Source organism: Physeter macrocephalus, chromosome 4, assembly GCF_002837175.3.
Source record: "Physeter macrocephalus isolate SW-GA chromosome 4, ASM283717v5, whole genome shotgun sequence".
In the NCBI taxonomy this organism is placed as follows: Eukaryota; Metazoa; Chordata; class Mammalia; order Artiodactyla; family Physeteridae; genus Physeter; species Physeter macrocephalus.
Genome location: NC_041217.1, coordinates 47,726,691 through 47,743,734, shown reverse-complemented (window position 1 = coordinate 47,743,734; position 17,044 = coordinate 47,726,691).

Sequence of the window (17,044 nt, the reverse complement as noted above, 5' to 3'; positions counted from 1 at the left end):
ATCAATTTACATTCCCACCAACAGTGCAAGAGGGTTCCCTTTTCTCCACACCCTCTCCAGCATTTATTGTTTGTACATTTTTTGATGATGGCCATTCTGACTGGTGTGAGCTGTTACCTCATTGTAGTTTTTATTTGCATTGTTCCTCTTTTATTTTTTTTTCTTTTTCTTAATTACTGTCACCTAATATAATCAACCACTCATATTAATTGTCATATTTAACCAAAGTAACCTTTTTCTTTTTCTTTAAATAACAGAGAATCTCAGAGGACAGGAAACCAGTAATTGCCTAGATATTTTTTTCTCCATGACTGTGCATTTTATATCATTTTAACAATTTGGACGTAGTAAAAATAAGCACACATATATACTGTCACCCAGAAACGTTTACATATTTTGTTAACCTATTGCCATTCCAAGAAATAAAAGAAAATTATCTTTAGTAACCAGTGTTTCTTCTTTTTTTTTTTGAATTTTATTTTACTTATTTTTTCAAACAGCAGGTCCTTATTAGTTATCCATTTTATACATATTACTGTATATATGTCAATCCCAATCTCCCAATTCATCCCACCACCAATCCCCCACCCCCTGCGGATTTCCCACCTTGGTGTCCATACGTTTGTTCTATTCATCTGTGTCTCAATTTCTTCCCTGCAAACTAGTTCACCTGTACCATTTTTCTAGGTTCCACCTATATGCGTTAATATACGATATTTGTTTTTCTCTTTCTGACTTACTTCACTCTGTATGACAGTCTCTAGATTCATCCATGTCTCTAGAGATGACCCAATTTCGTTCCTTTATATGGCTGAGTAATATTCCATTGTATATATGTACCACATCTTCTTTATACATTCATCTGTCGATGGGCATTTAGGTTGCTACCATGACCTGGCTATTGTAAATAGTGCTGTAATGAATATTGGGGTGCATGTGTCTTTTTGAATTATGTTTTTATCTGGGTATATGCCCAGTAGTGGGATTGCTGGGTCATATAGTAATTCTGTTTTTAGTTTTTTAAGGAACCACCATACTGTTCTCCATAGTGGCTGTATCAATTTACATTCCCACCAACAGTGCACAAGGGTTCCCTTTTCTCCACACCATCTCCAGCATTTGTTGTTTGTAGATTTTCTAATGATGCCCATTCTAACTGGTGTGAGGTGATACCTCATTGTAGTTTTGATTTGCATTTCTCTAATAATTAGTGATGTTGAGAAGCTTTTCATGTGCTTCTTGGCCATCTGTATTTCTTCTTTGGAGAACTGTCTATTTAGGTCTTCTGCCCATTTTTGGATTGCATTGTTTGTTGTTTTAATATTGAGTTGCATGAGCTGTTTATATATTTTGGAGATTGATCCTTTGTCCGTTGATTCATTGCAAATATTTTCTCCCATTCTGAGGGTTGTCTCTTAGTTTTGTTTATTGTTTCCTTTGCTGTGCAGCCTATGTTTTCCTCTAAGAGTTTTATAGTGTCTGGTCTTACATTTAAGTCTTGAATCCATTTTGAGTTTATTTTTGTGTATGGTGTTAGGAAGTGTGCTAATTTAATTCTTTCACAGGTACCTGTCCAGTTTTCCCAGCACCACTTATTGAAAAGACTGTCTTTTCTCCATTGTATATCCTTGCCTCCTTTATCAGAGATTAGTTGACCATAGGTGCGTGGGTTTATCTCTGGGCTTTTGTTCCTCTTCCATTGATCTATATTTCTGTTTTTGTGCCAGTACCATATTGTCTAGATTACTGTAGCTTTATAGTATAATCTGAAGTCAGGGAGTCTGATTCTTCCCGTTCCACTTTTTTCTCTCAAGACCGCTTTGACTACTCGAGGTCTTTTGTGTCTCCATACAAATTTTAAGATTTTTTTGTTCTAGTTCTGTAAAAAATGCCATTGGTAATTTGATAGGGATTGCATTGAATCTGTAGATTGCTTTAGGTAGTATAGTCATTTTCACAATATTGATTCTTCCAAACCAAGAACATGGTATATCTCTCCAGCTGTGTGTATCATCTTTAATTTCTTTCAGCAGTGTCTTACAGTTTTGTGCATACAGGTCTTTTGTCTCCCTAGGTAGGTTTATTCTTAGGTATTTTATTCTTTTTGTTGCAGTGGTAAATGGAAGTGGTTCCTTAATTTCTCTTTCAAATTTTTAATCATTAGTGTATAGAATGCAAGAGATTACTGTGCATTAATTTTGTGTCCTGCACCTTTACCAGATTCATTGATTAGCTCTAGTAGTTTTCTGGTGGCATTTTTAGGATTCTCTATGTATAGTGTCATGTCATCTGCAAACAGTGACAGTTTTACTTCTTCTTTTCCAATTTGTATTCCTTTTATTTCTTTTTCTTCTGTGATTGCCTTGGCTAGGACGTCCAAAACTATGTTGAATAACAGTGGTGAGAGTGTACATCCTTGTCTTTTTCCTGATCTTAGAGGAAATGCTTTCAGTTTTTCACCATTGAGAATGATGTTTGCTCTGGGTTTGTTGTATATGGCCTTTATTATGTTGAGGTAGGTTCCCTCTATGCCCACTTTCAGTTTTTATCATAAATAGGTGTTGAATTTTGTCAAAAGCTTTTTCTGCATCTATTGAAATGATCATATGGATTTATTCTTCAGTTTGTTAATATGGTGTATCACATTGATTGATTTGCGTATATTGAAGAATCCTTGCATCCCTGGGATAAATCCCACTTCATCATGGTGTATGATCCTTTTAATGTGTTGTTGGATTCTGTTTGCTAGTATTTTGTTGAGGATATTTGCATCTATATTCATCAGTGATATCGGTCTGTAATTTTCTTTTTTTGTAGTATCTTTCTCTGGTTTGGGGATCAGTGTGATGGTGGCCTCATAGAATGTGGGTAGGTTTATTCTTAGGTATTTTATTCTTTTTGTTGCAGTGGTAAATGGAAGTGGTTCCTTAATTTCTCTTTCAAATTTTTAATCATTAGTGTATAGAATGCAAGAGATTACTGTGCATTAATTTTGTGTCCTGCACCTTTACCAGATTCATTGATTAGCTCTAGTAGTTTTCTGGTGGCATTTTTAGGATTCTCTATGTATAGTGTCATGTCATCTGCAAACAGTGACAGTTTTACTTCTTCTTTTCCAATTTGTATTCCTTTTATTTCTTTTTCTTCTGTGATTGCCTTGGCTAGGACGTCCAAAACTATGTTGAATAACAGTGGTGAGAGTGTACATCCTTGTCTTTTTCCTGATCTTAGAGGAAATGCTTTCAGTTTTTCACCATTGAGAATGATGTTTGCTCTGGGTTTGTTGTATATGGCCTTTATTATGTTGAGGTAGGTTCCCTCTATGCCCACTTTCAGTTTTTATCATAAATAGGTGTTGAATTTTGTCAAAAGCTTTTTCTGCATCTATTGAAATGATCATATGGATTTATTCTTCAGTTTGTTAATATGGTGTATCACATTGATTGATTTGCGTATATTGAAGAATCCTTGCATCCCTGGGATAAATCCCACTTCATCATGGTGTATGATCCTTTTAATGTGTTGTTGGATTCTGTTTGCTAGTATTTTGTTGAGGATATTTGCATCTATATTCATCAGTGATATCGGTCTGTAATTTTCTTTTTTTGTAGTATCTTTCTCTGGTTTGGGGATCAGTGTGATGGTGGCCTCATAGAATGTGTTTGGGAGTGTTCTTTCCTCTGCAATTTTTTGGAAGAGTTTGAGAAGGATGGGTGTTAGCTCTTCTCTAAATGTTTGATAGAATTCACGTGTGAAGCCATTTGGTCTTGGACTTTTGTTTGCTGGAAGATTTTTAATCACAGTTTCAATTTCATTACTTCTGATTGGTCTGTTCATATTTTCTATTTCTTCCTGGTTCAGTCTTGGAACATTACACCTTTCTAAGAATTTGTCCATTTCTTCCAGGTTGTCCATTTTATTGGCATAGAGTTGTTTGTACTAGGCTCTTGGGATGCTTCATATTTCTGCGGTGTCTGTTGTAACTTCTCCTTTCTCAGTTCTAATTTTATTGATTTTAGTCCTCTCCCTCTTTTTCTTGATGAGTCTGGCTAAAGATTTATCAATTTTGTTTATCTTCTCAAAGAACCAGCTTTCAGTTTTATTGATCTTTGCTATTGTTTTCTTTGTTTCCATTACATTTATTTCTGCTCTGTTCTTTATGATTTCTTTCCTTCTGCTAACTTTGGGTTTTGTTTGTTCTTCTTTCTCTGGTTCCTTTAGGTGTAAGGTTAGATTATTTATTTGAGATTTTTCTTATGTCTTGATATAGTCTTGTATTGCTATAAACTTCCCTCTTAGAACCGCTTTGGCTGCATCCCATAGGTTTTGGATCATCGTGTTTTCATTGTCATTTGTCTCTAGGTATTTTTTGATTCATTCTTTGATTTCTTCAGTGATCTCTTGGTTATTTAGTAATGTATTGTTTAGCTTCCATATGTTTGTGTTTTTTCCTTTTTTTTCCCCTGTAATTGATTTCTAATCTCATAGCTTGTGGTCAGAAAAGATGCTTGATATGATTTCAATTTTCTTAAATTTACTGAGGCTTGATTTGTGACCCAAGATGTGATCTATCCTGCAGAATGTTCCATGTGCACTTGAGAAAAAAGTGTAATCTGCTGATTTTGGATGGATTGTCCTATAAATATCAATTAAATCTATCTAGTCTATTGTGTCATTTTAAGCTTGTGTTTCCTTATTAATTTTCTGTTTGCATGATCTCTCCATTGGTATAAGTGAGGTGTTAAATTCCTCCACTATTATTGTGTTACTGTCAATTTCCTCTTTTATAGCTGTTAGCAATTGCCTTATGTATTGAGGTGTTCCTATGTTGGGTGCATATATATTTATAATTGTTATATATTCTTCTTGGATTGATCCCTTGATCATTATGTAGTGTCCTTCTTTGTCTCTTGTAACATTCTTTTTTTTTTTTTTTTTTTGCGGTATGCAGTCCTCTCACTGTTGTGGCCTCTCCCATTGTGGAGCACAGGCTCTGGACACTCAGGCTCAGTGGCCATGGCTCACGGGCCTAGCCACTCCGCAGCATGTGGGATCTTCCCAGACCAGGGCACGAACCCATGTCCCTTGCATCAGCAGGCAGACTCTCAACCCCTGCGCCACCAGGGAAGCCCACAATCTTTATTTTAAAATCTATTTTATCTGATATGAGAATTGCTACTCCAGCTTTCTTTTGATTTCCATTTGCATGGAATATCTTTTTGTATCCCCTCACTTTCAGTCTGTATGTGTCCCCAGGCCTGAAGTGGGTCTCTTGTAGACAGTAGATATATGGGTCTTGTTTTTGTATCCATTCAGTAAGCCTGTGTCTTTTGGTTGGAGCATTTAATCTATTCACGTTTAAGGTAATTATCGATATGTATGTTCCTGTTACCATTTTCTTAATTGTTTTGGGTTTGTTTTTGTAGGTCCTTTTCTTCTCTTCTGTTTCCCACTTACAGTAGTTCCTTTCATATTTGTTGTAGAGCTGGTTTGGTGGTGCTGAATTCTCTTGGCTTTTGCTTGTCTGTAAAGCTTTTGATTTCTCCATTAAATCTGAGTGAGATCCTTGCCAGGTAGAGTAATCTTGGTTGTAGGTTCTTCCCTTTCATAACTTTAAGTATGTCATGCCACTCCCTTTTGGCTTGTAGAGTTTCTGCTGAGAAATCAGCTGTTAACCTTATGGGAGTTCCCTTGTATGTTATTTTTCGTTTTTCCCTTGCTGCTTTCAATAACTTTTCCTTGTCTTTAATTTTTGCCAGTTTGATTACTATGTGTCTCGGCGTGTTTCACCTTGGGTTTATCCTGTTTTGGCTCTCTGCGCTTCCTGGACTTGGGTGGCTATGTCCTTTCCCATGTTAGGGAAGTTTTTGACTCTAATCTATTCAAATATTTTCTCGGGTACTTTCTCTCTGTCTTCTTTTCAAAAACAATTAAGAAAAGAATTGAGACTGCCCTCAATTCAGATTCAGGGAGACATACAGACTGAAAGTGAAGGGATGGAAAAGATATTCCATGCAAATGGAAATCAAAAGAAAGCTGGAGAAACATTTCTCATATCAGACAAAATAGACTTTAAAATAAAGACTATTACAAGAGACAAAGAAGGACACTACATAATGATCAAGGGATCAATCCAAGTAGAAGATATAACAATTGTAAAAATTTATGCACCCACCATAGGAGCACCTCAATGCATAAGGCAAATGCTATCAGCCCATGAAAGGGGAAATCAACAGTAGCACAATAATAGTACGGGACTTTAACATCCCACTTTCACCAAAGCACAGATCATCCAAAATGAAAATAAATAAGGAAACACAAGCTTTAACTGACACATTAAACAGTCTGGACTTAATGTATATTTATAGGACATTCCATCCAAAAACAACAGAATTCACTTTCTTCTCAAATGCTCATGAAACATTCTCCAGGATAGATCATATCTTGGGTCACAAATCAAGCCTTGGTAAATATAAGAAAATTAAAATCTTATCAAGTATCATTTCCGACCACAGTGCTATTAGACTAGATATCAGTTACAGGAAAAACACTGTAAAAAATACAAACACATGGAGGCTAAACATTACACTACTAAATAACTGAGAGATCACTGAAGAAATAAAGAGGAAATCAAAAATTCCTAGAAACAAATGACAATGAAAACATGATGACGCAAAACCTATGGGATGCAGCAAAAGCAGTTGTAAGAGGGCAGAACAAAGAGATCACTGAAGAAATCAAAGAGGAAATAAAAAAATACTTAGACACAAATGACAATGAAAACATGACGACCTTAATCCTATGGGACACAGCAAAAGCAGTTTTAAGAGCAAAGTTTATAGCAATACAATCCTACCTCAAGGAACAAGAAAAATCTCAAACAACCTAACCTTACACCTAAAGCAATTAGAAAAAGAAGAACAAAAAAACCCACAAAGTTAGCAGAAGGAAAAAAATCATAAAGATCAGATCAGAAATAAATTTAAAAGAAATGAAGGAAACAATAGCAAAGATCAATAAAACTAAAAGCTGTTTTTTGAGAAGATACTAGCAAACAGAATTCAGCAGCACATTAAAAGGATCATACACCATGATCAAGTGAGGTTTATCCCAGGAATTCAAGGATTCTTCAATATATGCAAACCAATCAATGTGATAAACCATTTTAACAAATTGAAGGATAAATCCATATGTTTCTCTCAGTAGATGCAGAAAAAGCTTTTGACATAATTCAGCACCAATTTTTGAACCTAGGCACAAGACAGGAATAAAGACACAGATGTAGAGAATGGACTTAGGACACGGGGAGTGGGAATGGTAAACTGAAACAATGTGAGAGAGTAGCATTGACATATAGACCTACCAAATGTAAAACAGATAGCTAGTGGGAAGCAGCTTCATAGCACAGGGAGATTAGCTCAGTGCTTTGCAACCGCCTAGAAGGGTGGGATAAGGAGGGTGGGAGGGAGATGCAGGAGGGAGGTGATATACATATGCATATAGCTGCTTCACTTTGTTTTACAGCAGAAACTAACACAACACTGTAAAGCAATTATACTCCAATAAAGATGTTAAAAAATTTAAAAAGTCCTTCATCAAACGCAAGTCACAAGTGCATATTTAAGGAATTTATGGCCAACATTCTTCATGGTATTTCCCATGGACTGTCTGCAGGCACATAAAACCTAAAACGAGTATACTTGTCTAAGGGACATGGCATGCAATCTAATTGGGGAAAAGAGTGACTCTGAGTTCATAAAGTTCTCATTTTTTTCCATATTCTTCATGGTCCCCCGTAGACCCATTGAAGAATAAATTCATAGAGAGTATGAATATTTATTTACTCTCAACTTCGCGTAAGGAGTTTTTCCAATGTATAGAAGGGAAACAGTGACGATTCTCGGAAATAGAACATAGCAAGAATTCTCAATTTGTTAAAACCCTATCTCCATATACCACAAAGGCAACTTGTAGACAGTACTTCTGGAGGACTTAACAAATCATACCTTTCTTTCCCTTCTTGTCCTTGTAGGCAATAAGCACTGTTAATTTGGTGTAATATAATTGAAACAGAGCCAGATATGGAATCAAAAGCCCTGCTTTTCATCCTTCCTTTGTTACTTAAAAGCTGACATTAGAAATATTATTTAACTTCTCCAAACCTCAGCTTCTCATCTGTGAAATGCATATCACAGGCTAGCTATGAGAGTTAAATGAAAAGAAAAAATACTTGTTTGGTGTTGAATTTTGGTTTAGGGTCTGGTGATCATTAAAACTCATTAAGATATAATGTTTGGTAATCCACAACATTTTTTTTTCTTTTTTTGCCAAATACTGATGTTTGAACCAAAAAATGGACTAAAACGTCTGAAATTTCTGCAAAACTGTTAGTTCGTGATAAGCCATTTAAATCTCTACTTTCACACAGGTGAATCAGAGCTCAAAGCAAACAAGCCAAGGAAAGACCTTGTTGCTGTAGCTTCTGTGGCTTCTCAAAACAAACAACAGTAGCACCTAACATGTAATAAGGATGTACTCTGTGCCAGGCACTAGGCTATGTACTTGATAGACATCCCCTCCTCTAATCCTCAGTGTAACCCCGAGAAACGTGAGCTCCTCAGCACAGTACCTCAGCCCCCAGTGGAGGCCACACATGTAGCCAAGGCAGACCACAGACAGCCTGCTCGAGAAAGGAAGGTTTTTTATTCCAAGTCTGAACCCGGAAGGATGCTAATTAATGAGCAGTCTGTGTCCATAGCTGCCTTGCTTCCTTTTTTACTTTATTCTCTCTCTTGATCTATTGTAATTTCATAGCGGGTCTCTTGGTCATCTGCCTCTCTCTTATTGCCTCTTCCACAGCTGTCAGGGTGATCTTCTGAACCCAGGACACCCATGGTCCTGGGAAGGTCTCTGGAACCCTGGACCTTTGGTCTTTCCACCCTCTGAGTGCCCACGGCACTCGGTGAACAGCGCTGTGGTTGCTTTCATGACTTCTCTCTCCGGAGAGTGAGAGATTCTGGAAGATAGGAACTGTCCCTCGTGTATCATTGTATCTGCTGGGCTGTGGGAAATGGGGGGCTCATTTCCCCTCAGTTTCTATTAGGTGATGCTCAACCCCTGGCTGCACACTTAGAGTTACGTGGGAAGTTTTTAAAAGTATCCATGCCCAATCCATGCCTGCTGGAATCAGAATATCTAGGTTTGGGGACTGAATCTAGATTTTGCTAAAGCTCCCAGTTGACCCTAACCTATAGGCAGGGCAGAGAGTCAGAGTATTTGTGTGTATGTCCTGGTCTTTCCCTGTTAGCCCCTCACTCATCTGACTGAGTAGATGAGGAAGACTGGCCTGTAGCCTGCCCTAGCCCTCCTCTCCCTCTATCAGCCCTGCTGACCTGCAGAGAGCTGCCTGCTCTTCTCCTGGCCAGGCCACGAGATAAATAGTCAGGACTCTGCCCTTGTGGGCAAGGCCTGCCATCCTCCAATGCTGCCTATGTCTGGGCAGGTGGGCCTGTTTAATCCTGGAGTTCACTGTTAGAAAACCCATTCTTACCCCAACCCAATAATGGATACTAGAAAATTTGTTTTCAGTAACAGATTTGACATTTATATCTTCATTTGCCTGACCCTCACCCCATCAATTGATTCAGAATTTAGGAAGGGAAGATATTTATTATCTCCCTCTATTTCTTTCCTAGTTCCCAGGCCATAATAGATGCTCAATAAATATTTGTTGAACGAGTCAATTCCTTATGAACTTCTAGTAATATCCATGCTCTACATTTCAGTCTCACTTTTGCTCTGTCTCTTTCTTCCTTCACAAGCTACAGATGGTATAAATGCTGCAGTCCTTGTGAAGACTGAAAAAGCAGTCAGACAGATGTGTTGTTCATAGCTCCCTAGTCAGGCATAACTAAACATTTACATTTATTACCAATTAGAGGGGAAACAGACTGTAGTTTTATGCACTGTATGTGGTTGGATATATTTCTTTTGGGGATCTTACTAGAAACTTCAAAATGTATCATTGCATCTCACTCTCTTAACAATGCAAACCTCATTGAAAATGCCATTTAAATAGAGGTCTACCAATGACAGCACAAACCTACATGTCATTCTCTTACCCTCTCACAGAATGCCATAGAGGTGGAAAAACAATGTCACAGAAGGGCACCAGGCCCAGTGTGATTGAGTTGAGCACTCTCTACTAGGAGTCTGTAGCACATGCAGAATTGATGGAGTAATGATAGACTTTATTTAAGGCGATGTATGTTAATTTGTTGATGGTACACGGTACACAACGGAGCACACAGTGTTTTGCTGTGTTTACAGATTTTTCTCTATTTAGAGCAAAATAGAATACGTCAAAATAGTGCTAGAAGGAGCTTTGGAGTCATCAGTTCCACAGAGCATCAGACCCAACACTGAAGAATTCACTATTTCTTAGCTGAGTTCCACCTAATATGCAACACATCTGACATGTGAAACACCCAACCTCATCAAAAAAATTAATGGAAAGCACTGGCTGAAGCATAGGCAACCCAACTTATGGTCTCAGCAACTGTTAACTCAGCTTCTTCATCTGCAAAATCAGATGACTGTCCCCAGGAACTTTCAATAAGGAAATAATGAGATTTAATTAAAGATCTATGTATCGTGTAAGGATTTCATCATATAACTATTTACCATAGGGACAATTTCAATACAACCTAAATGCCAACAACAGAATAGGGACTGGTTAGCATATTATGGAAAAACCAGATGATATTTAAAAATTGTGGTTTTACCATAATGAGATACCACTTAATACCCACTGTAATAGATGGGTATGTACTTTTTAAAAGAATAAGATAACAAGTGCTGGTGAGGATGTGGAGAAAGTAGAACCCTAGTGCATTGCTGGTGGAGATGTAAAATGATCAAAAAGCTATGGAAAATAATTTCGTGGTTAAGTAAAAAATTAAACAGAATTACCACGGGATCCTGTAATTCTTCTCCTTCATATATACCAAAAAGAATTGAAAACAAGCACTCAAAGAAGTTTATGTACACACATGTTCACAGCAGCGCTGTTCACGATAGCCAAAAGGTGGAAACAGTCCAAATGCCTATTAATAGTTGAATAACAAAGCGAATTGTGGTATACACATGCTGTGGACTACTTTTCAAACATAAAAAAGTATGAAGTACTGATACATGCTACGACGTGGATGAACCTCAAAATATTTATGCTAAGGGAAGGAAACCAGACACAAAAGGTCACATGTTGTGTGATTCCATGGATCTGAAATATCCATAATAGGTAATTCATAGTGACAGAATGTAGATTGGTAGTGTCCAGGCTCTGGGGGCAGGGGAGGAAACAGCTGGCAAAAACTGCTTAATGGGTGTGGGGTTTTGTCTTGGAGTGACAGAAATGTTCTGGAGCTAGATAGAGGTGGTGGTTGCACAACATTGTGAAAGTACTAGATGTCATTGAATTGTTCATTTTAAAATGGTTAATTTTACATTATGTATATAACACCTCACTAAATTTTTTTTAATTGTGGCTTTTGAAGAATATTTACTGATATGGGAAAATTAATTTCATGTACATATTGTTAGAAGCTGGACTTTCAGTATAATCTCAATTTTGTAAGCTAAAAATTGTATGTGATAATGGCCATTCTGACTGTTGTGAGGTGATACCTCATTGTAGTTTTGATTTGCATTTCTCTAATAATTAGTGACGTTGAGCATCTTTTCATGTGCCTCTTGGCCATCTGTATGTCTTCTTTGGTGAAATGTCTATTTAGGTCTCCCACCCATTTTTTAATTGGACTGTTTGTTTTTTTGATATTGAATACCATGAGCTGTGAGGGTAGCATCAACATATATACACTACCACATGTATAATAGTTAGCTAATGGGAAGCAGCTGCATAGCACAGGGAGATCAGCTCGGTGCTTTGCAATGACCTAGAGGAGTGGGATAGGGAGGGTGGGGGAGAGGATCAGGGGGAGGGGATGTGGGGCCATGTGTATGCATGTGGCTGATTCACTTTGTTGTGAAGCAGAAACTAACACAGTATTGTGAAGCAATTATACTCCAATAAAGATCTATTAAAAAAATAAAGTAAAACATGCCGGAAAAATTGTATGCGTCAGTGTGTGCATATGTATGTGTGTGTACATATATGTACACATATATATTTACCATATATACAAATATTTATATACATATATATACCATCCTCCCACCAAAAAACTTAAGAAGAAATTCAGAATTCTGATAAGTGAATTATAGGTTATTTCATTTTCACACTGTTTTTCATACTCCTTAAAATGAGCACATATCAATTTTATAATTTGAGGGAAAGACAATATTATTGAATAAGAATTGGGTTACAAAAGTATCTCTAAGGTTTCCTCCAGCTCTACGATTCTAGGAGTTTAAATGTGGTACATTTACTTGGTTGCCCATTAGATGTTGGGCAAGAGCAGATAAGCCTTTTGGGTAGGCACCTAGGAAATGATGATTTAAGGCAGGCAGGCAATATTGGAGCACAGAGACATTTTGTATGCAAACAGTTGTATCAGCAATCTGCATGCAGAACTTCAGTCCTTGTCACATTGCTCAGAAGTGGCACTGCTAGAAGGACATACACAACTTTCATCCAGCTCCACAGCCCATTCTCGCTGATGGCACCTTCAAGAATTATGGAAACATTCATGGTTCTCGTGTGGACTCTTTCCATAATACGTGCATCTGAAAATAAAATAGATGTACCCATCTTGCACTGCTACCCTAGCTGAATCTCTCTAGTAAAAGGAAATTGAGTTGCTTGACTTTTTCTTTATTTTTAAACAATAACATACTCCAGTTGATGTATTCCAATTGGTGGCTTCCTAAAAGGATCATCTCATGTTTGGCTTGTCACTCACCGTGGGAACCTGAACTTTTTAGTATCCTCACTTCAACCCATCTCTTTCTCTTCCTGTCACTCTGTATCAGTGACTTATTAACAACACTGAGAGTTAAAAAAGGAGAATTTGAGTTAATGTTCACAAAGTCTGAACGTTTTACTCCATATTAACAGATTTTTTAAAATTTGTCTTTTTTTATTTTTATCATTTCATCATCTTCAATGATTCTCCCTAAACCTAATTATCTTTAAGGATTAAGAATCCCCACTTTTCACCTCACTATTATTGGGCCAGTAGGTATTAAAAAAGAAGCCAGATTATTAAAATATTTGTGCTGAGATGATACTAAGAGGTTTATTTCTGCAGGTGAAAATCCCTGTATAGAAGGAACATGTGCTTGGACCTCTGAGGAGAAGTGCAAAACCTCATCTAGTGTTTCCAACAGAGAGAAGATTCATAAAGAAGATGAATTTGGGTGAAGTCACCTTCTGACTGTGAGTCAAAATGCATAAAGTAATTCATAACAGAATAATTTGCAATTAACAAGAGCCTGAAAACACAGACACTGAAGAGTCGCATTGACAGTATTCATTTCCATGGGAGAGGAGGTTCAGGGAAGTTCTGTTGACAGAATGTAGGGATGTGTGCAAGCTGAGTTTTGAGAGGATGGGAGGTGAGTCTACTAAGCCCTGGTTCTACATAAATGAGACACAATGGAGTTGGACTCCTCAGTCACTAAGAAGGCTGAGGCATTGCTCTAGATTTCTACTTAAAGAAAAGCCTGGAAGGAGAAATGGAGGTGTTGTCAAAAACCTGACGTGTGTTGACTTCATGGGTGCCAAACTCAACTGAATAATAAGACTCATTTCTTATTATTATAGACGCAGATATAGTTGTGTCTCAAATAAGATCCACACTGGGCAGTGGTATGTGCCCTTTGACATCTGGGTGTGCGTGTGCTGTCCTGAAAGTTGGGAGTGGGGTCTTCTGGATAAAGGGAAAATCTGGGAATTTTATTTATTTATTTATTTTAACCACGGTTGCCTTTTGTCTCCCTTCGCTCAACAGGTAGATAGATGAATCAATCACTGTATTCTTTTTTTTTTCTATAAATTCCTTTTTAGGGAAAATTTGTTTTTATTTAATTTTATAATTTTTATTTTATATTGGACTATAGTAGATTTACAACATTGTGTTAGTTTCAGGTGTACAGCAGAGTGATTCAGTTATACATATATATATATATATATATATATTATTTTTTTCAAATTCTTTTCCCATTTAGAACTTACAGATTATTGAGCAGAGTTTGCTGTACTATACTGTAGGTCCTTGTTTGTTATCTATTTTAAATATAGTAGTGTGTATATGTCAATCCTGAACTCCAGTTTATCCCTACCCCCCAGACACCTTTCCCCTTTGGTAACCATAAGTTTGTTTTCTATGCCTGTGAGTCTGTTTTGTAGATAAGTTCATTTTTATCATTTTTTTTAGATTCCTCATATAAGCGATATCGTATGATATTTGTCTTTCTCTGTCTGACTTACTTCACTTAGTATGATAATCTCCAGGTCCATCCATGTTGCTGCAAATGGCATTATTTCATTCTTTTTTAATGGCTGATATTCCATTGTATATAAGTACTGCATCTTCTTTATCCATTCATCTGTCAGTGGACATTTAGGTTGTTTCCACGTCTTGGCTGTTGTAAACAGTGCTGCTACAAACATTGAGATGCATATATCTTTTGGAATTAGGGTTTTGTCTGGATATATGCCCGGGAGTGGGATTGCTGGATCATATGATAACTCTATTTTTAGTTTTTTAAAGAACCTCCATACTGTTCCCCGTAGTGGCTGCACAAATTTACATTCCTGGCCTTTTAGAAGAGACTACATCCCTACCTAACTCCTCCCTTGGGTGACTGCTTTTTTGTTGAATTTTAAAGCAGTGAGCCCTCAACTGATAACCTGACACGCTGATTACTGTTTTTCCAGCTCTTTCTTTGAAAGGACACTAATCCAGGCCCAGGGGAAACAAATAGCCCTGGGATTAATGAACAAAAGATATTCCCTCCCCCACCTTGACCCAGCTCTCCGAAGTAGGTCAGCATTCGTCAAGAGGATGCTCTGGTGTCCTAGCTAGCCAAGCAAAACATTCACTGACTTGCCTGGCCCACTCCGGACCCCTTGGCTCTACCACTTTGCACTCACACTGGGCTCACTCCATGGATCCCTTGCCCTGAAGACAACACTTCACAGTTGTCTACATTAAATTGCCCATTGTTTTCTCCAGCCTCAGGTCACCCAGAACCAAAAAATAAAAGATTATTTTAAAGTTCCTCTGCATTCAGCACATGGGACCTAATTTGTTGCTCTATCTGCAAGTGTAGTTTATCAAGAGGAAGATTTGGTACTCTAGAGTTGATATGCTCCTCCAGCATTATTTCCATGGACAGGTTTTTGTGAGCTGTTGTGTTACAAGAATGGCATGCACTTTAAGCAACATGAAAATCGGTCTGCGTTGTCACTTGCAGCATCTCAGATGGATTCCTCTCCCATTGCATTACTCAGGGAGCCTTCACTTGATATCTGGAAAGTCATTATTAAGGTGAAGCGACAGGGAGCAATGTCAGGCATAACAGGTTTGAATGGACATCACCTCAATGCTAACAAAACCTTCTCTTGTTTCCCAGGATTTCTCTGTGTTAGTAATACCAGGACATATTTCTCCCATGGTGCTGTCTTTACATTTCAAAGAATTAGTTGAGGGCGAAGAACAAGAGAAATATGAGAGATTTGCTTCCTACTAAAGTGTCTTGAGTTTTTAAAATGAATTGGCCTGCCCCTCACTTAGGAACATGATGTGACTGGTTTATTCTTCATACAGCATTCATTTTGCTTTGTTTTTCTAGCAGTCAGGATGGGTTTACATGGAACCAAACAGACACAGTCTCCTGATCTCCCTTGTGACTAACGCTTTAAGACAGCTGGTTGGAATTAGAATCAAAATATGTTATCATCAGAAGAAACAGAAGCTGCCTTACCCAGCATTACACAGAAATAAGGTCAACAGTATGGGACATCCAGGTTTGCCCCAGAGAACCAGAGAGATGTTGAGTTCAGTTCATGATCCAAAAAGCAGGGTCAAATGGTGGGTGTGCACTGGGAGATGATGAGACAAGCCAAGTCAGTCTCCAGAGGTAACAGGAGCAAGAACTGGGAAGCAGAAAGGGGGAAAACAGCTAGGACTCTGGGAGACAGGACCTAGGGTGATCCCAATGGCTCCACCTGCCAGCATCTCCTTGGCCCAACTTGGTTTTTGATGGACTGGATATAATTTAGCTACTGATATTTTTCTACATCAGACATGATGATGAAAGTCAGAGAGTTTAGGAGATGGACAGCAACAGTCAGCTCTCTGTGGGGGCAGTGTGGGGTCATGAATACCAGATTCCTGACTCTCAGGCCAGTGTTCTGATGCAGGGCTGACGCAGGGCTTAGAGTAGAGCTTTTCCTCTGGGAAAATGTAACATGATCAAAGCTCTTGGAATCTGTGGGATCTGAGGAGGTTAGTTATCTATGGCCCAGCTCTGGAGGATCTGTGCCTCTTTCCTCTTCCCCATAGGCAGAGTGAAACTGTAGCCTGGTATTGAGGCAGAAATCTCTAGAAGCATTCTGTAGGGTCAAGACAGAAATGGCTGCATTTGACTCTAGATACATCTGTCTCCAATATGCAGCAGGGATGCTGTGGCCTGAGCAGCCCGCTCTCTGTTCAGAAGCCGAGGGTTCAAGACCCTCCCATCAGACCCTCTCTTCTTATCTTCCTCCCACCAGCATTCTCCTTTTTTCTCTCCTTCTCTGCCCCACCCACCCCTCCAGATACACCCTTGCTTTTTCTTTCTATTGATTCTTAGCCCCATTTCCCCAAAGCTCTAAGTTTATCTTTGGATTTTAGATTTATCATACTCTTACATTTTTTAACTTTCACATTTTAATCTCTTGCCTTGATAGCTCAGGGCTTCTGTTTGGTTTCTCACCAGTTATTTGGCTCTGCCTTATTTTTCAACACTTAATCATTTGAAATATTGAGCCTAAATTTTATTTTATTTTATTTTATTTTATTTATTTATTTTTTTTTTT